Source organism: Panthera pardus, unplaced genomic scaffold (genome assembly GCF_024362965.1).
Source record: "Panthera pardus isolate Hobbes unplaced genomic scaffold, ASM2436296v1 HiC_scaffold_12, whole genome shotgun sequence".
NCBI classification, from domain to species: domain Eukaryota; kingdom Metazoa; phylum Chordata; class Mammalia; order Carnivora; family Felidae; genus Panthera; species Panthera pardus.
The window spans coordinates 95,390,440-95,415,161 of NW_026526677.1; positions in this window are offsets into that span (position 1 = coordinate 95,390,440).

Below are 24,722 nucleotides of genomic sequence, written 5' to 3' on the forward strand. Positions count from 1 at the left end.
CAGCCCCACCCTCCTCCTACTACCCCGGTCCTTACTTAGTTAACTTTCTTCTTCTTCTTCTTCTTCTTTTTCTTCTTCTTCTTCTTCTCCTCCTCCTCCTCCTCCTCCTCCTCCTCCTTCTTCTCCTCCTTCTTCTCCTCCTTCTTCTCCTCCTTCTCCTCCTCCTTCTCCTCCTCCTTCTCCTCCTCCTTCTCCTCCTTCTTCTTCTCCTCCTCTTTCTCTTTCTTCTCCTTCTCCTTCTCCTTCTTCTCCTTCTCCTTCTCCTTTTCCTTCTTCTTCTTCTTCTTCTTTTTTAATACCTACTCATTTTTGAAAGAGAGAGAGAGCGCATGCAAAGGCCATCTGAAGCTGTGCATGGGAGAAGTACGGGGTTTTGGGGGGATGAAGGAGATTCAGAGACTGGTGCAGGGTTAGAGAATGTACATGACTGCAGAACCAGACAATTTCATGGGTGAGATTTCCCTAACTGGTGTCTTCCCAGCGTTGACCCCCTATTGAGAAATCCATCATTGTCTGCTGATTAGGTTAGCAGTCCATAGCCACTTAGAGTCCAAGCTGCTATGGTCTGAATGTTTGTCCCCCATCAAATTAGTATGTTGAAATCCTAAGCCCCAACGTGATGGTATTAGGAAGTGGGGCCTCTGGGGGTGATAAGGTCAAGAGGGTGGAGCCTCCATGAATGGGATTAACCCCAGAAAGCTCCCTCTCCCCTTCTACCATGTGAGGACACAGACAGAAGTCCGCAACCCCAAAGAGGGCCCTTACCACACCATGGGGGCACTCTGACCTCAGACTTTCAGCCTCCAGAACTGTAAGAAATGAGTTACTGTCGTTTACAAGCCACCCAGTCTGTGGTATTATGTTATAGCAGCCGAACAGGCTAAGACACAAGGACAAATCAAAGCTAAATTTCAAAATATTGAAGGTTTCATTCATTTCCTTCATTCCTTAAGGTTCAGCTGAGGTCCTGAAGTTTTCCCAAGCCCTAGCTACTACGAGCACTCAGAGCACTCTTTAAACCCTAAGATCTCATGGATAATTTACAATATACTGCCTTTTGTTTTTCTTTTACTTCTTCCTTCTCTCTTTTAAATGTAAATGCTTCTTAGAAAAATTATAGGAGCAATACAATCAGGTATTTTTATCATATAGTTCATGCCAAAGAAATAAAGAAGAAAAAGCAATCACTTCCGTGGAAGTGATCTGCGGAAATATTTTAAACACGTTTTCTACTGTTTTGAGTACAATTGATAATCAGTGCCCTGGCCTACCTAAATTAATTCTACATGACTTCAGAGGAGGGATTACACACTATCACTATATCACCTTTTACCTTTCACGGGAGCCCCTTAAATGTTCGTTCATGGGGGCGCCTGGGTGGCGCAGTCGGTTAAGCATCCGACTTCAGCCAGGTCACGATCTCGCGGTCCGTGAGTTCGAGCCCCGCGTCAGGCTCTGGGCTGATGGCTCGGAGCCTGGAGCCTGTTTCCGATTCTGTGTCTCCCTCTCTCTCTGCCCCTCCCCCGTTCATGCTCTGTCTCTCTCTGTCCCAAAAATAAATAAAAAACGTTGAAAAAGATTAAAAAAAAAAAAAATGTTCGTTCATGATGGAGACGATCCTCAATGGATTATGGGCTCCCAGCTAGTTGGGACCACAGGGCATGTGACGGAGGAGCGTGGTGATGTAGGTTTGCTTGAAAGCTTGTGGGTGGTGTGAAAAGTCCAAAGAGAAGATGACCAAGTCAGCCTTGTCATCTTCAAAAATACAGGACCGTCTTTACACACGTGTGGTTCTCTAGAGCGGAGACCCCCAGTGTCGTCTAATATCCCAGAGGGATGCCGGATCCACCTCTGGTGTGGGTGGCCAGACTACCACTGGAAAAATAACAAAACAAGCACCAGGTCGTCCTTTCTCTCTCCTCCCTCTGGGTCTTACAAAAGACTCGGCAACATTGACGCTTGATCTCGGTAGGGATCTAATTGTTAGTTTCCTGTGGCTGCTGTAACACATGATCACAAATTGGATGTTTTAGAACAAGAAATCTATTCTCTCTCAGTTCTGGAGGCCAGAGCCCTAAATCAAGGCCCCTCGGCTGAAATCAAGCTGTCAGCGGGGCTGAGCTTCCTCTGGAGGTTCGAGGGGGAAAATCCCCTTGCTGCCTCTCTGGCTTCTGGTGGCGCTGGCATTCTTGGCTTGTGGCCCCGTCATTCCATTCTTTAAGGCAGCATCTTCAAATCTCTCTCCGCTCTGTCTTCATAGCAGCTTCTACCCGTGTGGCTGGCTGAACTCTCTTTTTGCCTCTTCCTGATAAGAACCCTTGAGATTGCATGTAGGGCCCACCCAGATAATCCAGGATAGTTTCTCTCTCTCAAAACCCTTAATTTCATTACATCTGCAAAACCTCTATTTTCCATATATATATATATATATATATATATATTTTTTTTTTTTTTTTGAGAGAGAGAGAGAGAGAGGACACGAGTGAGGGGCAGAGAGAGAGAAAGGGAGAGAGAGAGACAGAGAGAAGTGGGGCTCACATGAAGTGGGGATTGAGCCCACCCAAAGCAAGGCCAGAGGTCACCGATGTGGGACTCGAATTCACGAACCATGAGATCAGATCATAACCTGAGCCGAAGTCAGATGCTTAATGACCGAGCCACGCAGATGCCCTAACCCTATTTTCTTTATAAAGAAACATTTACATTTCCCAGAGATTGGGACCTGAGATCTGTTGGGGGGTGGGGGAGGACATTATTTAGCCAACAGTACTAGTATTCCTCGGAGCAGTTAGTTTTGAGGCTGAATGGACTTCATGGTTCAGAAGAAGCTTCTTCAACCTCATGATCTGGGTTAAGGGGTGGAGATAGATTGTGGAGAGGGGCAGGAAATGAGTAAGCAACTCATACTTTCCCAGTCCTTTTAGAAAAAGCCACTTGCTCCAATTTATTCTGTTCTCTCTGCCTGGAACCCTTCCTTCCCTTGACCTCCTCTAAGAGGCCTTGCCCGACCTCACCTCCCTTCCTTGCCCATACCGCGTGGAGGAAATCTACACCCCCCTTGTCCTCTGTGCCCCCTTTATTATTGCGCAAGCACAACGAAAGGCATGGCATATACTTAATGCTTCCCTCCAGAGTAGAATGTAAGCTCCATAAAACTCCATGTGTCTTACCCAGAGCTGTGCCCTCAGTAGGTGCTTAATAAATGTCTGCTGAGCTGACTTGAATTGTATTCCAACCGAGATGAGAGGCATCCTGATAGCACGTGTGCAATTGCATTGTCTCGCTTCTCTGACTTTGGAACTGAGGCCAAGAGACTCCCTCTTCCACTCCACAGCCCTACCCTGGCTGGCCTGGCTCAGAGCCCTGGTCAAAATCTGCCTCCCCCTGCCTCAGTTTCCTTGGTGAGTAGACAGATCTTCATCCCTAGTTCAGCTCGCTGTTACCGAGAGTGCTGTGAGTAGACCAGAGGTCCGTCTCCTTAAAGCAGCCTTTCTGGAAAGGTCTAAGGGGCACACACCGGTAGTGGTGCACCTGTGACAGGAAGCTGGTAGAGGCCATAGAAGGGAAAATGACCCTCCTCGAATGGGCTGGCCCGCACCAGGAAGAGCGATGATATTGAAGCAAATCTCCGATGTTCGGTGGGAAGAATGGCTTGGGAAACACGTGTCTCTAAATGACAATGACTCTGTGCTTTCAGGCCCTGACTTCTACTTTAATCGTTGTCCTCCCACCAGGCTTAAGGACGGGTGCTCTCCGTGCCCAATGTCCAGCGGGAGCATGAACGAAACCTCCAGATCGCTCCTAGAAGTTTCTTTACGGCCTGTTCTCTGCTCCTTAGTTGGAAGCTCCTGTAAAGGGAAGTCAAGAGAGGAGGAAAAATCTAAGTCCAAATCAGTCCCTTAGTTAGAGACTTTAATTAAAGAGCTGGGGACTGAGTCTGTTCTTGAACTTCAATTATCTATGCTGCTTCTACCTACCCAAAATGTCTCACTCTTGTTCCCACTTAGTGATTACATAGCTCTTTACAATTTTCTAGCACTTTCAGGCATGGTGTCTTGTTTCATTATTATCCCTCTAAGACAACAAAATGCTATGAAGAAGTTACACTGAATACGTTTTTCTTAGGGACAAACAAAAAACAAAAAACCAAGACCAAAGCTCAGAAAAATTATGTGATATACCCACGGTAATACAGTGATGCAGGAGAGCAAATCAGTATTTAAAGTCAGGTTTTTCAGAAATGGAAGCCGTTCTAGTAATGTTCTTCTCTCTTTCTTGGCTGGGTCCAAAAATGTCTTATGACTTGGTATTTTCACAGGGTTCTGGCAAGTTCCTTAAAGCGGTGTAGACAAATATCTCTGGTGAGGCCAGGTGAAGGCTTGGATCACCCCTCAGCTTTTGAAAGGTGTCAAAATGGAAATTCTCTCGGCAAGAAGGGTTAATGGGCCTCTGGAGTCATGCTGTATTGCTGTCAGCTCTGCTAATGTCTAGGTGATACCAGGCATGGGTAGAAGAGGCCTAGAAATGATTGATTTCAAATTGCAACTCAAAAGTGCAGGTAAGAGCACATCCTGTGCATAGACTTTGATTGCTAAGTACCACTGCCCACCTAAAGGAACCAGGGCTCCGTGGAGAGATGTTAATTCCAGGTCAGAGGCAGACGGAGGACAGCATCTTGTGCCACAAAGTAGGGGACGGCCCCAAGATCGATGGGATTATTGAACAGGATACTGGAGCCAGTTTGAAGGAACTCTCACAGCCAAATCCAATTCGATCATTCCTCTTCCTGCCCCCAAATGATGATATTGGATTATAGGAGGCTATAGAATGAAAAAAAATCCATGCATCCATAGTGATATTTTAAAAGACAAAGAGAGCAATCCCTATCAAAATAACACCGGCATTCTTCACAGAGTGAGAACAAACAATCCTAAAATTTGCATGGAACCAGAAAAGACCCTGAAGAGCCAAAACAATCTTGAAAAAGAAAACCAAAGCTGGAGGCATCACAATCCTGGACTTCAAGATGTATTACAAAGCTGTAATCATCAAGACGGTATGGTATTGGCACAAAAACAGACACTCAGATCAATGGAACAGAACAGAGAACCCAGAAATGGACCCACAGATGTATGGCCAAAGCAGGAAAGAATATCCAATGGAATAAAGACAGTCTCTTCAGCAAATGGTGCTGGGAAAACTGGACGGCTACATGCAGAAGAATGAACCTGGACCACTTTCTTACACCAGACACAAAAATGAACTCAAAATGGATGAAAGACCTAAACGTAAGACAGGAAGCCATCAAAACCCTCGAGGAGAAAGCAGGCAAACACCTCTTTGATCTTGGCCACAGCAACTTCTTACTCAACACGTCTCTGGACACAAGGGAAACAAAAGCAAAAGTGAACTGCTGGGACCTCATCAAAATAAAAATCTTCTGCACAGCAGAGGAAACAATCAGCAAAACTGAAAGGCAACCGACAGAATGGGAGAAGATATTTGCAAACGGCATATCAGATAAAGGGTTAGCATCCAAAATCTGTAAAGAACTTCTCAAACTCAACACCCAGAAAACAAATCATCCGGTGAAGAAATGGGCAAAAGACACGAATAGACACTTCTCCAAAGAAGACATCCGGATGGCAAACAGGCACGTGAAAAAATGCTCCACATCACTCATCAGCAGGGAAATACAAATCAAAACCACGATGAGATACCTACCACCTCACACCTGTCAGAATGGCACAGCTAGAGATGAAATTGGAGATCCACGTCTCCCTAAGCAGCAAGAGCCCCAAAGCCTCAGAACCATTCTTGCTGCTTGGCTTCTTGTTCACGGACTTTTCCTCCTTCACGTCACGATTCAGGCTTCTCATAAATCCACAGATTTGGCTAGTCATCACTAGTTAAGAGCATCAACATGGTTGGCCTTTGAAATCTAACTAAAGTGGTTTTTCTTTTTTTAAAAAAAAATTTTTTTTTAACGTTTATTTATTTTTGAGACAGAGAGAGACAGAGCATGAACAGGGGAGGGGCAGAGAGAGAGGGAGACACAGAATCCGAAACAGGCTCCAGGCTCTGAGCTGTCAGCACAGAGCCCGACGCGGGGCTCGAACTCACGGACCGCGAGATCATGACCTGAGCCGAAGTCGGACGCTTAACCGACCGAGCCACCCAGGCACCCCTAAAGTGGTTTTTCTTCAGGATGCTCACAGACAAAGCAAATTTTCCTGTAAGTGAGGGCTCTTGAGACCATCCCCAGGGAAGTGCTATTCCCTGAAATGGGGTTGCCTCACTCCCACATTGGCCTTATTAAACACCACCCAACTCTCTCTCATTAAAGCTCGTGCTTTGGAACTTTTCTCTAGAGAAAAGAATGTTCTAGATATTTGTAATTCTATTTTTGGTCCCCTCTATTTTCAGGAACGTCACCATCCCTCACCTCCTGTGACTAATACATGTTGTCTGTCCCTCAGAGCCGATCCACTTCCCCATTTAGAAAGTAGCTGCTGGTGAAGTCACCAACAAGTGCTTCTCTGAGCACATGTGGCAAAAGTTCTGGGAAGCTGAGTGATAACTTGACAGGATTGCTGAATGGCCGCTCGGCAAAGTGGGGCCAGTGTTGGGGCTTGCTTCTCTATTGGTCTGTTTTGAGCAGTAATCACTCATTCACTTGTTTAGGATGAGTAACAGTCCATGATGGATGAATAACAACTTGTCGATTTCACTTCCTGTGAGCGTCTTCTGCACAGAGGTCTGACTGGTAGAGGGACGCATCCCAGAGATGGTGTGGGCAAACAGAGCATAGACAGGCGAAGTGGGTAGCTTCCCAAGATGTACTGCTATTCTGGGGCAGTGTTCCTTCCTGTACGTTTGCTTGCAATATCAATTTTGCTCTTTATTTTATAGTCATATCTCCTTTACGGGCTGGGAAAACCTCTATAACAAAGGGTAGTGGAAGGAGACTAAAGTTTACTCATCACCGACTGCACACCAGGTTGATGACATGGTCATCCTTATACATCCCTGTAAATAAGGTTTTCCTGTCTTCATTTCACGGACGAGAACAGTAAACGCAGAGAGTTAGGGGACTAAACCTAAAACACACGGTGAGGAAGACCAGATGCTCAAATTCATGCTCTGTCGGCCGTCGCCAGTAACTTACGGTCAACTCTAGCAGTTGCCTGACAGGTAATGGCCCGCAGATTTTGAGTTGCTAATTTCCTTTCATCCCCAAACGCACATCTGAGCCATCTTCTCCTCGTGACCAGTCAACATCTACTCTTGGTGAAATGATCTTCCGTAAAATCTATAGGGAAGAAGAGGCATTTTCAAGCCAGATATTAATGAGGCCCATATTGCTGCTTGCCTCCATTACTCTGAAAAATGCACTTGAATCGCTCCATTATCGTACCCATCAACGAAATCACCAATTTCAGTAATTCTCCATCCTCCTGAAGTCGGTAGATATTAAGATGTCCCCAATTTCCTTAAGAAATGTGGTGGAAGTGGGGCGCCTGGGTGGCTCAGTCAGTTGAGCGTCCGACTTCGTCTCAGGTCATGATCGTGCGGATCGTGGGTTCGAGCCCCGCGTCGGGCTCTGTGCTGACAGCTCAGAGCCTGGAGCCTGCTTCGGATGCTGTGTCTCCCTTTCTCTCTGCCCCTCCCCTGCTCATGCTCTGCCTCTCACTCTCTCTCTCAAAAATAAATAAACATTAAAAAAAAATTTTTTTTTAATAAAAAACAAGAAAAATGGAGACGTTACACATTAGTTCTGAGAATGACAATCACAACGAACACCCCTATGCTAAAAACAACCATTGGGCACATCGGGAGACCACACGGAATTTAAAAGTGTGACCTTTGCAATCAAATATCTGAACTTTTTCTTTATAAGTAGGCTTGCCACCCGGCACAGAGCCCAGTGCGGGGCCTGCCCTTGGGACCCTGACATCAAGACCTGGGCCGAAATCAAGAGTCAGATGTTTAACTGAGCCACTCTTCTATTTAGAGTAACTGTGCTATTCCCCTTTCAGCTCGGAAAGTAACCTCAACTCCACGAACTCCAGTTTTGCATGAGCAAGACAGAGACCAAAGTGTACTAGCTTCGTGAGTCTCTCGCGATTATTTTATTCCGGAGTGAAGGTCAATAGCTCACGGACTTACAAACAACACAGATGCTGTCAAACAGCAGTGGGGACGGGGTGAAGAACGTACACAGGTGAGTGGGGAAGAGAGTGAGGTAGGAGAGGACACTGGCGGGGTGGACGGGGAAGGCCTGGGAGTTCTGACCTGAATATGCAGCAGGAGGCAGATATGCCGGAGAGGGGCAGGGGTGCCCGGCTTCCATGGAGAGGCGCTGAGCCCAAGTTCCCGTGCTGTGACTTCTCGCTCGTTCGCCGTTCATTCGTCGTTCATCGTAGGCAAGTCTGGATCTCGCGGTCCTGGTCTGCAAAAAGAAACCAACGAGAAACTACCTCGAGGGCTGTGAAGGTTAACGTCAGGAGGCGTGTTTAGGTGCATCGCAGACTGGAACATCCCATAAAAGGGGAGTCGACACAACACTCCTCCTGTACTGACAAAAATACGGTGACTTTCATGTATTCACTCACTGGTGTTTTTTTTTTTTAATGTTTATATATTTCTTTTGAGAGGGAGGGTGGAGAGGTGCAGAGAGAGGGAGAGAGAGAATCCTGGCACTGACAGGGCCACGCCTGACATGGGGCTCGATCCCACAGACTGGGAGGTCACCACCTGAGCTCAAAGCAAGCGTTGGATGTTTAAACAGTTCTCGCATTAATTACACCCCCAGAGCTTTGGGAAGCCTGCCGCCCTTGCTGCCATTTGACGGGTGAGGACATCGGGAATCACCTTTAGGACACGCCTGGAACGACTGTTTACGCGTGAGGCAATTGCCTGTCTCCACTGCTGGATGGGAGCCCCTCAAGGGCAAGGATTTGGGCTGTGGATGTTCACATAGGCTCTTTTATCCTCTAAGCCGCTCCTCGTTGCTGAGGCCCCTACAAACTCTCAGGAGACGAGAGCACTCACCGTAAAAAATGAAGGCAAGGCGGACACAGCCAGGCTGCGTTCTTCCCCAAGAAACGTACAGTGGGAAAGATGCGTTGCTAGGCCCCAGGGCAAGGTATACAGCCACCTGCTCACGGGGTGACCGAATTTTCTGGACCCAACATCAACTAACAAGAAGACATGATACGTCAAGCCAGACTACCTCTGACGGGCGTATGGTTGGCAGATGGTTGCTGTAGACAGAGGAGTCGTGGCTTTGCAATGGGATCGGGTCCAGCTCACTTGCTGCCTTCCGGGAATGCCGGGATTAGACTGGGAGGGAGGACAGGAAGAGAGGAAACGAAACAAACAGGTTCGGGCAAACACAGAGTCGGGGGTCCATCCACCTGCAAATTCCTGAGTTTTCCTGCTCTTACTCTTACTGGTTAAAACCCCGGGGAGGATGGTTCTCGGTGGATTACTCATCCCGGAATGAAAGCTGGTGGCCGTCTGGCAGGAATGGTCTGTAAGAAATGAAAATAAGGAAGTGTCTCGAAACGAGTGGCGGCTTCAAATCTCCCGGGCCCATCAGAGGGGACAGAAGTTAGTTCCGGAAGCCCCCGAATTGTCGTCTCTTGCTGGTAGTCGGAGGGGGTTGAGAAGCCTTGCTGTGTTCAGAAGGCAGGGATGGAGGGAGCCTGTAGGGAGGAGAGAAGGAAGGAGGGAGACACAGCGGCACTGGCTCCTTTAACTGCTTCCTTTTGTTCTGGTGGCTCTTGCACTCCTAGAATCCGTGGTAGGATGTGAAGTGGAAAGTGTTTTGTGGTCACAGAACTGCAGCTGTGGGGGGTGGCGTGGCCTGGTGGGCACTCTGGAGAGACATAGCTAGCGGAGGACGGGAGGAGGGTGGGGAAGAGCCCAGGGGGTGGTGGCTGAAGACAATTCTCCTCCCCCCCTCCCCCGCATCCGGTCTGCTTATTTGTCTCCAAGTCCAAGGGTTTCAGATCAGTGCCTACGGTTTGGTGTCCTGGGGCTGAGTCACTGGGTTTAACGTGCGGTTTGGGTTCTCTGCTTTCATGCAGGGTGGCCTTGGATAAGTCACATAGCCCCTGCGCCTCAGATCCTTCCCCTGCGAAGTGGAGACGATACCATTTAGAGCATAAAGTTGTTGAAAATAAATGAAATGTCTTGAGGGGCCCCTGGGGGGCTCAGTCGGCTAAGCATCTGGCTTCGGCTCAGGTCGTGATCTCAGTGCTTGTGGGTTCGAACCCCGCGTCGGGCTCTGTGCTCACAGCTCAGAGCCTGGAGCCGGCATCCCATTCTGTGTCGCCCTCTCTCTCTGCCCCTCCCCTGCTCATGCGCTCTCTGTCTCTCTCTCTCAAAAATAAATAAACATTAACGAAGTTTTGAAAATAAATGAAATGCCTTGCAAACCGAAATGCACATGCATGTAAGCTACTCTTGGGGTTTTCTAGAAATGGCTAGAAGGCATGATGGTGCAAGAGAGCTCCAGAAGGGCAGCCTCTGGTGCAACAAACCCAGTGAGTACGCGTCGCTCCCCCCTCTGCCGCTCACCGGCATTTTCCAGCCATTTCCCTTTTATGGGCATCAGGTTCTCCACCGGGGGTCCGTCTGTGCCAGCTGTCGGCCTGCGGTCCCACTCATGTCCCTACTCGTCCCTGCAAGCCCCCTTCTCCCACCCTCTCCTTACCTGGCTGCAGAAATACCGGGAGGAAAATGCAATGACTGCTCTTCGATGGCATCCTTCAAGAGGGGCTGAATGGAGAGAAGGAAGGCACGAAGGAAGGCGGGATGGTTCCCCATTTATTTATGCCGCCCACAGCCTCTGCTCTGCTCGCCCCAGTAAATATCATCCCCAGCGCCTCCTCGGATCACTCATCGCCCGGTGGCTCCTGGTCCCTCATAGCACCTGAGCTATGCAACCACAGAGACGATCAAAAGGGAGAAGCGATGGCCACTGCGTGAGCGTTTGAACCCCGTGGGGCAGTTTGCAGTCATTCTGCATTCGTGATGTCACATGAGACCCCAGCAAGCCTCCTGCTATTGTCACCCCCATCGGATAGGTGGGGGACTGTGGTCCAATGAGGTGAACGGATTGACCTACAGGCACGCAGCCTGTAAGTGCCAGGACTGGGGCTCACCCCCGGGGACCCCTGACTTTTCCCCTCTTCTATGCCTGTCTTAGGAGTGGAGTGGTAAGTGTTGAGGGGATGGGGGGTGGACAGAAGGGGACAATTCCCTGATGAAACTTGCACCTTAACAGAACTGGAATAAGAATGATATACAATATAGCGGGAGAGTTCTACACGAACCACCCCTCCACCAACGTCCAACCCAAGCGCTGTCTCGCTTCTCAAGAGAATCCAGAGTCACACGTTTGGAAGCATCATAAGCAGTTCTCAGTGCCTCGTGCGCTTAAGGAGATCCCTACAAACTATCTATCTTAAGGGAACGAAGGTGTCTGGCTTTCACACTTGGCCCCGTCCAGAGCGTGAGGTGTGCCGAGGCACGGGGGTCCTGAATGTGTTAGCGCCTTCCCTTCTCCCGGAGGGAAGGACGGAATTGGAAAATGTCACCAGGTGACTTGGAATCCAATAGAGCAAACGTGAGCTCAGCCATCCGCCTAGGAGTCCACTTAAAATGGGGTTTTTGCACCTGTACTAAGGTAACCGGAATGTGACCCGAATCTAAGCAAGAGCATCGAACATTAGTAATGTTAAAAGGGCTTGTTATGTCAGTTAAATTGGGAATGGACTTGTAAATAATAGCGTACTAATTCAGGGTGGTCTTTTGAGAGGGTACGCAAAAGGGAGCCCAAACGGCAAAAATTAGCGTCCCCCGAGCCCTCTTTGGAAGCCAGGACATCTAGATCTCTAGGACAAATACTTTACTCACCTGGATCTCTGGCTTAGCCCCTTTCAGCTGCTGACAGACACCATAGACTAGGGGGCTTAGACACATCAGAAATGTATTTCTCACAGTTCTGGAGGCCGGGATGTCCAAGATCAAGGTGAGAGCGTATTCAGTGCCTGATGAGAGCCTTCTTCCTGGTTCCTACATGGCTATTTTCTCGCTGTGCCCTCATACAGCAGAAGAGGTGAGGGAGCTTTCTGGGTCTCTTGTAAAAGGGCACTAATCCCAGGGGAGCCTGGGCGGCTCATTCGGTTGAACATCTGACTTCAGTTCAGGTCACGGATCTCACGGTTCCTGAGTTCGAGCCCCGCGTCGGGCTCTGTGCTGACAGCTCAGAGCCTGGAGCCTGCTTCCGATTCTGGGTCTCCCTCTCTTTCTCTCCCCCTTCCCTGCTCTCTCTCTCTCTCTCTCTCTCTTTCAAAAATAAAAATATTAAAAATGTTTTTCAAAAATAAACAAATAAATAAATGGGCACTAATCCCATTCATGAGGGCTTCGTCCTTATGACCTAATCGCCCCCAAAGGCCCCACCCCCAGATCCCATCACAGTGAGAGTTGGGTTTCAACATGTGAATTGGGGGAGGGAGTGAAGTACAGATATTCAGTTTATAACAATCTCCAAACCTATTCTTTTTTTTTTTTATGTTTATTTATTATTGAGAGAGAGACACACACACACACACAGAGCATGAGCAGGGGAGGGGCAGAGAGAGAGGGAGACACAGAATCCGAGGCAGGCTCCAGGCTCCCAGCTGTCAGCACAGATCCTGACGCGGGGCTCAAACCCATCAACTGCGAGATCATGACCTGAGCCGAAGTTGGACGCTCAACCGACTGAGCCACACAGGCGCCCCTCTCACTCTGAAATCTTAACAGGGGATGTACTCCTGTCCTTTCCAAACTGAAAGACCATTTATTTTTATTTATTTTTAATTCTATTTTATTTTAGAGAAAGAGAGCACACATGAGCAGAGAGATGGGCAGAGAGAGAGAGAGAGAGAGAGAATCTCAAGCAGGTTCCATGCTCAGCGCAGAGCCTGACACAGGGCTCGATCCCATGACCCTGGGATCAGGACCTGTGCCCAAATCGAGAGTAGGACACTCAACCGACTGAGTCACCAAGGTGCCCCTAACCACCCTTTAAAAGGGTTCTTTACTGCCTTCAGGATGAAGTCAAATTCCTTTGCATGATATTCAAGGCCCACCTCACCGTGGCCTGTGTTTTCCTCCACAACATGCCGTGCGACCATTGCCACCAACACACGTGCTCTTTGCCCCAATTCAACACAACAGTGAGTGAAGCGATGACCCTGCTTTGCAGACGCGCACTGGTGCTCTGGAAGGAAGGCTGGCAGACAGGAGATTACGGCACGGACAGATGAGTGCTCTTATGCGAAGGGCCGGGTTTTAGGGGAACCTATAGGAAGGACACTTGGGCCAGATATAGGAGCTCAGGGAGGACTTCCCAGAGGGAGTGATATCTAAGTCTATCGCTAGGTGATGATAACAGATCAAGAGGGTAAGGAAGAGTGTCTTGAGCAAGCAGAACGAGATGCGTACATGCAGGGGGCAAGCAAGGTCAGAGTTCCGGAACCAAAGCAAGAAGGGGTGGTTGGAGATGGGGCTGGAGGTGGCCGGGGGGCCAGAGAGTGCTAAGGCCTTCTAAGCCCTGCCAAGGAACCAGACTATGCCCTGAAGCCTATGGGACACAAGGGAAGGGTTGATTTATTTATTTATTTTTAAAGTTTATTTTGAAAAAAAAAAAAAAAAGTTAGAGAGGGAGGGAGCCAAACGATAAGAGACTCTTAAAAACTGAGACTAAACTGAGGGTTGATGGAGGGAGGGGAAAGTGGGTGATGGGCATTGAGGAGGGCACCTGTTGGGATGAGCACTGGGTGTTGTATGGAAACCAATTTGACAATCAATTTCATATTAAAAAAAATAAAGTTTATTTTGAGAGAGACAGAGAGAGAGAGAGAGAGAGAGAGAGAGAGAGAGAGAGAGAGGGAGAGAATCCCATGCAGGCTCCACGCCGTCAGCACAGAGCCTGACATGGGGCTCAAACTCACGAACCATGAGATCATGACCTGAGCCGAAATCAAGAGTCAGACCCTCAACCGACTGAGCCACCCAGGCGCTGCCCCCCCCACCCCCCCCAAGTGAAGGGTTTTAAGCTTAACCTGAAGTGAACAAGGAATTGAAGAGAGAGAGTCGGGGGAGGGAGAGAGAGGGAGGTTTTGAGAAGAGGTCTCGCTGCTCAGTCAGTAAAAAATCGTTAAAAGAACCACGCTGCTCAGTCAATAAACAATCACACAAAGCTCTCTGTTAAACCTAGTAGGGAATATCCAGAAAAGAACAGCCAAAGCTTTCCCTTAAGCATCTCACGGTCTAGAAAGATAGGTAAGATAAAAATGAAAACAAAACAAAACCAAAAACAGAACAAACAAAACCCACAACCAGGCAGAAGAGTGAAACCGATAACAGAGGTAAAATCCAATGTTAGCTGAATTCAAGAAAGAGAGTAAATCCTCCTTCTACTTGTGCTCTCTCTCTTTCTCTCAAAAATAATAAATGTAAGAAAAAAAATTTTCAAAAAAAAGGGGGGGCGCCTGGGTGGCTCAGTCGGTGAAGCGTCCGACTTCGGCTTGGGTCATGATCTCACGGTTCCTGAGTTCGAGCCCCGCATCGGGCTCTGTGCTGATAGCTCGGAGCCGGGAGCCTGCTGGGGAGTCTGTGTCTCCTTCTATCTCTGCCCCCCCTCCCCCACTTGTGCTCTGTCTCTCAAAAATAAATAAATGTAAAAAAAAAAATTAAAAAAAAGAAAGAGAGGAAATGGATTTAGTTGGAACATTATTAAAGGTCTCATGGGGATTGTTGAGGCTGCGTTGAAGGGCAGGAGGGATTTCAGTCCGCAGTGTTGGGGAGTGCTAGGAGCTGAGTGTCCAGGCTGACCAAAAGGCCACCAGAGTGGGAAGTAGGGGGAGGGAGCAGGGGGTAGCCCCCTCAGACTATTTCCCTCCCTGATGGGGAGTGGAATAGCGAAAGATAAGCCTGGTGGACTGAAGCCTGAGGACTAAGGGTCCCAAATGCCAGGCCATGGAATTTGGACTTAACTGAGGAAGTAATGGAGAGCGCTAAAAGTTTTTAAGATCCAAAGAATCATGTTAAGAACTTGAAGATTGATTGGCGGGGGCATCTGCATACCAGTCGGCTGGGGGCTGTAGATGTAGTCTCCGTGCTCTGAAAATTCCACAGTAATTTTCAAAGTTTGTATTTTATCCTAATGAGAATCTTTTTTAAAAATGTTTATTTAGAAAAGAGTGGGAGGGAAGTGACAGAGAGGGGGAGACAGAGAATCCCAAGCTGTCAGCGCAGAGCCCAGCATGGGCCTCGAACTCACACACCGTGAGATCATGACCTGAGCCGAAATCAAGAGTGGGACGCTCAACCGACCGAGCCACCCAGGGTCCCCGATATCCTAATGAGAATCAAGGTATCGTAGCATTCTGGAGTATTTGAATGACTGTGCCGTAGAACAGAATTCTGCCACTCAAGTTCAATGTCCATGCCTTCACAGGAAGTGTTGCCTGAACATCTACTAGGTGCCAGGCATTGTTCTAAGCACCGGGTATGTAACCGTAGACAGAACTAAGGTCTTCCTCTGCAAATCTGAACACTAACTGGATATTTATCAATATTAAGAAATTATTGGGGTTTTCTTAAGGCATAATAATGGTAGGTGGTTATGTTTTAAAATATTTAAACACTAAATTTATATTAAATTATATATTTATATTAAATATATATTTAATTTATATTAAATACTAAAATATTTATATATGAATTTACCTGGTGTCTAGAAATAGCTTCAAAAGTATCCAGTGGGGGGGGGGGGTCAGGGTGGGGGAAAGTGGGTGAGGATACACATGGAATAAGATTGTCCAGGATTTGATGGCTGTGGTGGTTGGGCAAAGGGTGCAAAGAGACTTGTTATGCTATTCTCCTTACTTTTGTGTATGCTTAATATTTTTCCCAGAAGGAAGGAAAGGAAAGGAAAGGAAAGGAAAGGAAAGGAAAGGAAAAGAAAGAAAAGAAAAAAGAAAAACAGAAAAGAAAAACAGAAAATAAAGGAAAAGAAAAACAGAAAAGAAAAACAGAAAAGAAAGGAAAAGAAAACAAAAACAGAAAAGAAAAGAAAAAAAGAAAAACAAAAGAAAAACAGAAAAGAAAGGAAAACAAAAACAGAAAAGAAAAGAAAAAAAGAAAAACAAAAGAAAAACAGAAAAGAAAGGAAAACAAAAACAGAAAAGAAAAGAAAAAAAGAAAAACAAAAGAAAAACAGAAAAGAAAGGAAAACAAAAACAGAAAAGAAAAGAAAAAAAGAAAAACAAAAGAAAAACAGAAAAGAAAGGAAAACAAAAACAGAAAAGAAAAGAAAAAAAGAAAAACAAAAGAAAAACAGAAAAGAAAGGAAAAGAAAACAAAAACAGAAAAGAAAAGAAAAAAGAAAAGAAAAACAGAGAAGAAAAACAGAAAAGAAAAACCGAAAAGAAAAGAAAAACAGAAAAGAAAAAAGAAAAGAAAAACAAAAGAAAAACAGAAAAGACAAGACAAGACGTCTGCCCTTATGGAGTTTACTGTCTAGTGTATGAACCTGTGGTTATGATGGCGTTGATGCCAATTTAAGGCAAGTGAAGCAGGTTACATAAAGGGGAGCGAGGAGACATTCACCTGGCACAGGGAAGTGCGGGCATCCTGGATTCTAAAGAACTAGATGAATACCCAGAGCGTCTTGAAAGTAGAAGTTTCCTGAACATTCTTATTGTCTACATTTTCACTTGCAACTATGCATTAGCAACTAAAGAAGAAAGCATTAAGATTTTCATTTTTGAATTATCGGGTACACTATTATTTATTTAAAAAAATTTTTTTTAACGTTTATTTATTTTTGAGACAGAGAGAGACAGAGCATGAACGGGGGAGGGGCAGAGAGAGAGGGAGACACAGAATCTGAAACAGGCTCCAGCCTCTGAGCCATCAGCCCAGAGCCCGACGCGGGGCTCGAACTCACGGACCGCGAGATCGTGACCTGAGCTGAAGTCGGACGCTTCACCGACTGAGCCACCCAGGCGCCCCAAGAAGTGATTATTCTTAAACAATGTGACAGTAACTCAAAGTTAGTTTCACTAAAACAATACACTGCATTAAAATGAATGTTTCATTAGTTTTGTATGTCTATTTAATTTAAGGTAAAATGTTTTAATTTTACTGTATATGAACTACAGGTAAAAATACTCATAATAAATTTTATGTTGGCATCTATTTAAATTGAAATAAATATATTTAAATAATAATAAATACATTAAGTCAAAATAAGAATGAATTACATCAACACTGAAAGACCATAGGATTGTCCTCCCTCTGATGCAAAGTCAGCATCGTTTCAGGGATATAGAGAGATTGATCATAATGTTACAAAAACCCAAGTGAGGACATTGAATAGGTTGTTGGTGATGCAGTTGCAAATGAGAAATGAAATTCCAGAGCTAGTTTGGAGGTAAATCTACACCTTGTAGAGGATCGGAAACGACTTTGATACAGGGAGTGAATGAAAAATGTTTGAGTCTCAAAGACTCAAAGACTCAAAGACAGTGCCATTCTCAGAAATCGGATCCTCGAGAAGAGAAACTTAATTGGGGGCAGGAGGAGAGGGGTTTGTGAAATTAGTTTTGGATGTGTTGCATCTGAAAAGCCAGCGTGGTAGCAAGCTGGAAAGACAAAGTGGAGCTTGAAAGGCATTGATCCCTCTCTTCAGAACTAGAAGACACATCACCCGCACTTGATTACGTTTGGGACCAGGTGTCCCTACACTCCTCACGCCGCAGATCGGGCTGAGTGTGAACCCCGCAAGCAGGGCTGGTTCCCAGTCAGCCCAAACAAAGCCCTAAACTGGAAGGCTAGGGGGCCAGCAGAAGCCTGTGGTTAGCACCACATGTGGGGTGGGGCAGAACACCCCAGGGCTCCCCCTTACCCTGCTCCAAGCCAGAGGGAGTTGCTGGCATGGACTTTCAGCCATCCGTTCTGTGAGTTGTCACTTGAAGGCAATTGTATCTACCTCCTGTTTTTGGTTCAGATTACAAATGGTAAACAACCAAAAAAAAAAAAAAATTTTTTTTCCGGTTTGGAAATCAAAGACCATCTGTTTCTCATTCTATTTTCCCTCTCCTCTGGCTTTCTTTCATTCTCCCCCTCTCCCTCTCCCTCTCCCTCTCCCCCACCCTAAGAACACACAGCTCAGCTGGGAGCATGGTGACCTTATTTGACTATCTTTGCTTTAATGAGAATGTTGGGTTTGTCATTGGGCTTAACACTAGAACATGCCGTGTTCCCACTCCAAATAGGTGTCTCAGATTGTTTACTTACAAATCGTCTTTTGCATGAAAATGAAGTTTCTCTATTTAATCTAAGGAATAAATACATCTAAACAAAGTAAAATAATAATAAACTCAGGTCTGATGAAACCAAGGGTCGTTTTGGTGAAGGCAATGGTCACATTCCTTAATGTCTCATTAACAGACTCCTTTATATTTTACCCAAGGTTGATTGTTGACTTTTAAATCAGTTAAGGATAAAAAAGAAATCTTGAACTGGGCAAATTGGCGACCACTGTATCGCCTGGATTGCTTCTCTCCTGGGATTCGAGAGTGGGCAGGCGGTTTTCAGCCGGCTCTATTTTCCTGTAGTCTGGTGTTACAGGTCCCTCTTGTGTCGGTTATTAACATTGTCTTGTTTCCATCGCTAGAACCATGAGAACACAATGAATGTGCCACTCGGTTCATCAGCTTATTGCATCCCATGTCCTCCCCGTCATCGCCACCATCATCTCGATCACCACCACCAGCATCAGCGGTCACCACCGTCCGCATAATGGGAACACAGCGCAGGGTAGCTCTAAACCGTGTGCCAAACCAACCTGGTTCCAAAACCAGACAGATCTGAATTTGAATTCCTTCCTCCCCGCTTGGGCGAGTTGCTTCCGCTCTTAGTTGTCAGTTTCTGCGTTAAGTGGAGGTCGTGATGACACGCACATCACTGTTTTCAGGAGCAAGTAGGATAAAGTGTGTAAGGTGTCTGACGTCCAGGCTCAAAAAACATTACTCCCTTTCTCATTCATTTCTCCTTTCCCTAAGGAAGATGGACATTCTCGCCAGGAAATAGCTGCGATGTAATTGAGACAGATCGGATGTAATGGGAACTAATCAAAGGATTGAGTCATCTTTAAGTTGCCTACACAATAACAAAGCAACCGAACTTAAAAAATGAAAGCTTCGGGGCGCCTGGGTGGCTCAGTCGGCTGAGCATCCGACTTCGGCGCAGGTCATGATCTCGCGGTCTGTGAGTTCAAGGCCCGCGTCGGGCTCTGTGCTGACAGCTCAGAGCCTGGAGCCTGCTTCCGATTCTGTGTCTCCCTCTCTCTCTGCCCCTCCCCTGCTCATGCTCTGTCTCTGTCTCAAAAATAAATTTAAAAAAATTAAAAAATGAAAGCTTTGTCCGTGATGTTGTTTTCGTTCACTGTCATATCCAGAAGGGGACCCTTTGCTCACTTCCTGGTTTCCCAACCCCCTGCCTTCACTGTCACTACTCGTTAAGGCAGAAGGACTTACCGTTTTTCCTGCCTGTTTCTTCTGTCCTATAGCCTTGCTCGAAGCAAGGCCTCACATCAGAGATTAGTCTTGAGATTAGTCAGGAGAGCTGTGTGTACAAAATATTCACCAAGGCATTACCGCTTATACATAATTACGCTCCTGCTCAAATAAAGGATTTCTCCTTCTTCCGAATGCGTGCAGAACTCATGCAAATAACTCAGCCCTCAGCATACACCATTTTGTTGTTTTATACTGTTTGCTTTAATGTATGCATCTCTAGGATCCTTGGGGCTGTCTCAATTCCTCCCTGAATTTCTACAGACAAGCATGGGCTTCACCTCAAAGTCAGCTCTGATAAATATTTATAGAATTAAATCGAATTACGTATCTTGTTTGCCCAAGGATACTGCAAATATTTCAAAAGCAAATATTTCAACTATTACTCTCTGCTTCTTTGTACCCCCTTTCCTCTTACCCCACCAGGATACTCAAAAAGATAAGCTATAAAAAATGATCAATATTATTCGGTCATATTTATGATAAGTGATAGGACATAGCTGAAGCCCAATGCTGCAAGGAACCTTCACAAACATCCAGTTCCGGGCCTGAATTCTGTGACGACAGTCCTGCCAAAGGTCATCATTTTTTTTTTTTTTTTTTTTTTGGCCAGGGCAACTCTGGTGCTTGGGAATGTCAGAAAGTTTTCTGTCTGTTGAGCTACTTTGTCTCCCTTTACCTTTCATCTTGGATCTAAAATCCAGCCATTGGAAGAAACCAGAACACTCTTTTTTTAAATGTTTATTTCTCTTTCGAGAGACAGAGAGAGAAATAGTGTGTGCGGGGTGGAGGGGCAGAGCGGGGACAGAGGATCCGAAGCGGGCTATGTACTGACAGCAGAGAGCCCGATGTGAGGCTCGAATCCACGAACCACGAGATCATGACCTGAGCCGAAGTCGGACGCTCGACCGACCGAGCCACCCAGGTGCCCAGAAAGCAAAACACTTTTAAGCCCACTTGCCACATGACAGCCCATCACAGATTCAAAGATAGCTCTTGAATCTGTTTTTCTACGATGAAAACTTCAGTCCGTTACGTGACTTAATTTCTCTGGCCTCTAGTTTTCTCTCTCTGATTTTTCACTCGGTGCTTCATTTGGACTAATTACAATTAGCATTATCTTTAATTGAGAACTTACTCTGTGTCAGGCATTGCAAGGAATTGCTTGTGAATGTCGTCTCTTGTAATTCTCCCAAACTCATGAGGTGGGTGTTGTTACCACAGGTAAGCACACTGAGGCTTACTGGGGATAAGTAACTTGCCCAAACAGTAGGCGGCGGACCTGGGTTTGAATCTAGAAATGCCTGGTTCCCAGGTCCACAGCCATTTGTACTATACTATGCTGCCTCCCCAAGATGAATTGGTTCAGTCTGTTCAGCCCTGAGTTCATTTTTCATCTGGACTGGATTTTGTGTGTGTGTGTGCCTATTTTCCCCAAATTCCATTTCTTCTCTTATTTCTACTGTGAAAGAAATTTACCTCCCTCGCAGTGTTGATTTTTTTCCCCCTCTAGATGTTCTTCTTGATCCTTCCAGGTTTTAAAAAAAAATTTTTTTAATGTTTTTATTAATTTTTGTGACAGAGAGAGACAGAGCATGAGCAGGGGAGGGGCAGAGAGAGAGAGAATCTGAAGCAGGCTCCAGGCTCTGAGCTGTCAGCACAGAGCCCGACACGGGGCTCGAACTCACGGACTGTGAGATCACGACCTGAGCCGAAGTCGGCCGCCCAACCGACTGAGCCACCAGGGCGCCCCGATCTTTCCAGTTTAAGGCCATTTCCTTTTTTGCTCTCTATCTTAAATAAATAAAAAAAAAAAATCCTGTTTTTAGGATTGCATGGTGACATGTCCAAAGTATCAAGGTCATGTCCAGACACATGACCTGTTACCGTCACTGTCACATGGCATACCAGGCATAAACATGTCTACATGTTAACTGCCATGCTTTCTTGTCCACACAGCACGCGCCTAAGATTGGTTGGGCTGATGTTCCGGTTGCCCCGGCAACATGGCCGAAGAAACAGAAAAAGTGAGAAGGTGTCTTTCAGGCTAGGGGAGTCTGCCGGGACACTACTCACGAGTTCCTGGAAGAAGTACAGATCCCAGGTCCTGGTGGCCAAATGCTGGGGGGGAAACTATGCTGTGGTGAACGAGGCAAAAACCAAACTAAACCAAGGCGATGCCAAAGCCGTATGTGATGCCAAGGGTTATTACCCAATGATGAAGTGAGAAAATGAGACTCAAGCTCTAAATTCAGGAAGGCTGGGAATGGAATATACAGTGGGGAAGGGTGAGAGGTTCAGAGAAGAGACTATGGACAGGGAGAGGGGCCCCTTTCTGGGACAGAGGGGGACTCAGAGTCAGATGTGATTATCTACAGGCATTGGGTATGTCCCAATAGAAATAGGGGAACCGACGCTGTTTTCTGTTTACTGGTTTGACCTGTTTTTAGTCATAGACCTTTTTTGCTTTCTTCCAGGGCTATCCTGAAATGCCTACTCAAGGAGTTCATGTTTGCAACCGACTGCTTCATCTGGCAGAAAGGGTACTTACATGTTGCCAGGATGGAGGCTGAACTCTGTGACCTCTCCCCTGGGAGGGATGGTAGGTTATAAAGTTCATCCCTGGGTCACCAGCTCTGAAACATGGGGAAGTAGTAAGCCTTACTTTTTCTTGCTTTTTTTTTTTTTTTAAGTTTATTTATTTATTTTGAGAGAGACAGAGATAGCACAAACAGGGGAGGTGCAGCGAGAGGGGGAGAGAGAGGGAAGCCCAAGCAGGCTCCTCGATGCCAGTGTAGGGCCAGACGCAGGACTCAAACTTCCCAAACTGTGAGATCACGACCTGAGTCGACACCAAGAGTCAGACACTTAATTGACTGAGCCACCCAGGGGCCCTGTTTCTTGCTATTTAAAATCGTGACATCTTGGACCCACACCTGCGTATTTTAAGTGACACATATGTGCCAAACGTTCAGATTTAATGGAGAATTTGAGATGAGGTATAGGAAAAGAGTGAGGTGGGGGAGGGAGAGAGGAAGATTAAAAAAAAATTTTTTAATGTTTATTTATTTTTGAAGGGGAGAGAGAGAGAGAGAGACAGAGTGTGAGCAGGGGTGGGACAGAGAGAGAGGGAGACGCAGAATCCGAAGCAGGTTCCAGGCTCTGAGCCATCAGCACAGAGCCTGATGCAGGGCTTGAACTCACAAGCTACGAGATCATGACCTGAGCCGAAGTCGGACACTTGACCGACTGTCACCCAGGAGCCCCAAGAAAGATTTTTTCTTTTTAATGTTTATTTTTGAGAGAGAGACTGTAAGCAGCGGAGTGGCAGGGGTGGGTACACAGAGGATCTGAAGTGGGTCCTGCGCTGACAGCAGAGAGCCTGACGCGGGGCTCGAACTCACAAACTGTGAGATCATGACCTGAGCCGAAGTCGGTCCCTTAACCAAATGAGCAACTGAGCCAGGCAGGCGCCCCGAGAAAGATTTTCTGATTCATAAAATTATCAAATAAGTATAATATTTTTAACATGGTAAAATATACATAATGTGAAAGTTACACGACATAAAAATTTGGGAAGTTTTTAACCATTTTAAAGTGTACCGTTCAGGGGCACCTGGGTGGTTCAGTTGGTTGAGCTTCTGACTCTTGGTTCCGCTTCAGGTCATGATCTTGAGGCTTCCTGAGTTCAAGCCCCACATCCGGCTCTGCGGTGACAGCACGGAGTCTGCTTGGGATTCTCTCTCTCACCCTCCCTCTCTGCCCCTCCCTCGCTTGCGCTCTGTGTCTCTCAAAATAAATAAACTTAAAAAAAAAAAATAGAGCCTACAGTTCAGCGACACAAAATAGTCACATTGTTGTGTAACAACCACTCCCCCCACCTTTAGTTTGTTTTCATCTTCCCAAGTGGGACCTCTGTACCCGTTAATGTAAATAATAACTCCCCCCGCCCCAGCCCCTGGCAATCACCTGTTCTCCTTTTTATCTCTCTGAGTTTGACGTTCTCTGTACCGCATATGAACAGATCATACGGTATTTGTCTTTTTGTGACTGGCTTATTTCACTTAGCGTAACGTCCTCAAGGTTCATCCATGGTATAGCGGGAGTCAGGATTTCCTTCCTTTTAAAGGAAGATACGCACGTACCCCTTTTCATTTGTGCGTTCATCCACACCTTTCGGAGGCTTTTTTGAGGTTCGGCGTGGGCCCTGCGTCCCTAGGGGCTGGCTCACATTCCTGGAGGAGCAGGTCTCCGCCTTCCTGCGCACACTGCCGCCAGTCTGTTGGAGGCAGGAATCAAAAAGAACAGTCTGTTTGCCAAGGGAATGTGTCTGTGCAGAAACATAGAACTCCCCACAACTGCTGCACTGAGAGAAAATCCCAGCAGCTGCCAACCCACCAAGCCTGCTCACAGCTTTCCCCCTGCACTCCCTTCCGCTGCCGATAACAGCCCTATGGTTATTCCAAATCACAGTTAAAGGATTATTCGGGAAAAGAAGAGCACGGGCCTGGAACCGCCATCAGATCTAAGAGCTCATTTGTACTCGACCAGGAGAGGCAAAGTACTGGCTCCAGGGACCTCAGGGAATTGAAAGCCACGGGGTGAAATTTTCATGATGTTTACGTTTTCTAAGAGATTTTATCCAGGACTTGTAACTGAGGAAACCGGCCACAAGTATAAACCCAGATACATTAACATTCAGTGCTAAGGAAAACTAATGAAGCCCAGAGCAAATATTTATTGTATATCTATTATATTCCGAGGACTGTGCTAGATGACGTAGGAAAGTTAGAGCTGCTTTTACGGGGACCCGATTTTTCTTTTTAGCCTCTACTGAGTTAAAAAAACCGAATACTGGTGTTTCATTTGGGTTCTTGATGGATCCTGGTGCTGTGATCTGTTATTGCACTCAGGATCAGAACCAGTTGATGTGTATGGGGCTTAATTTTTTTTTTAAATAAATGTATTTATGCGTTTATTTACTTAGTCATATGCATTCATCAAACATATTTTGGTCTCCGTTTGCATTTTTTTTATTGTGGCAAGAATATTGAGCAGGAGATCTACCCTCTT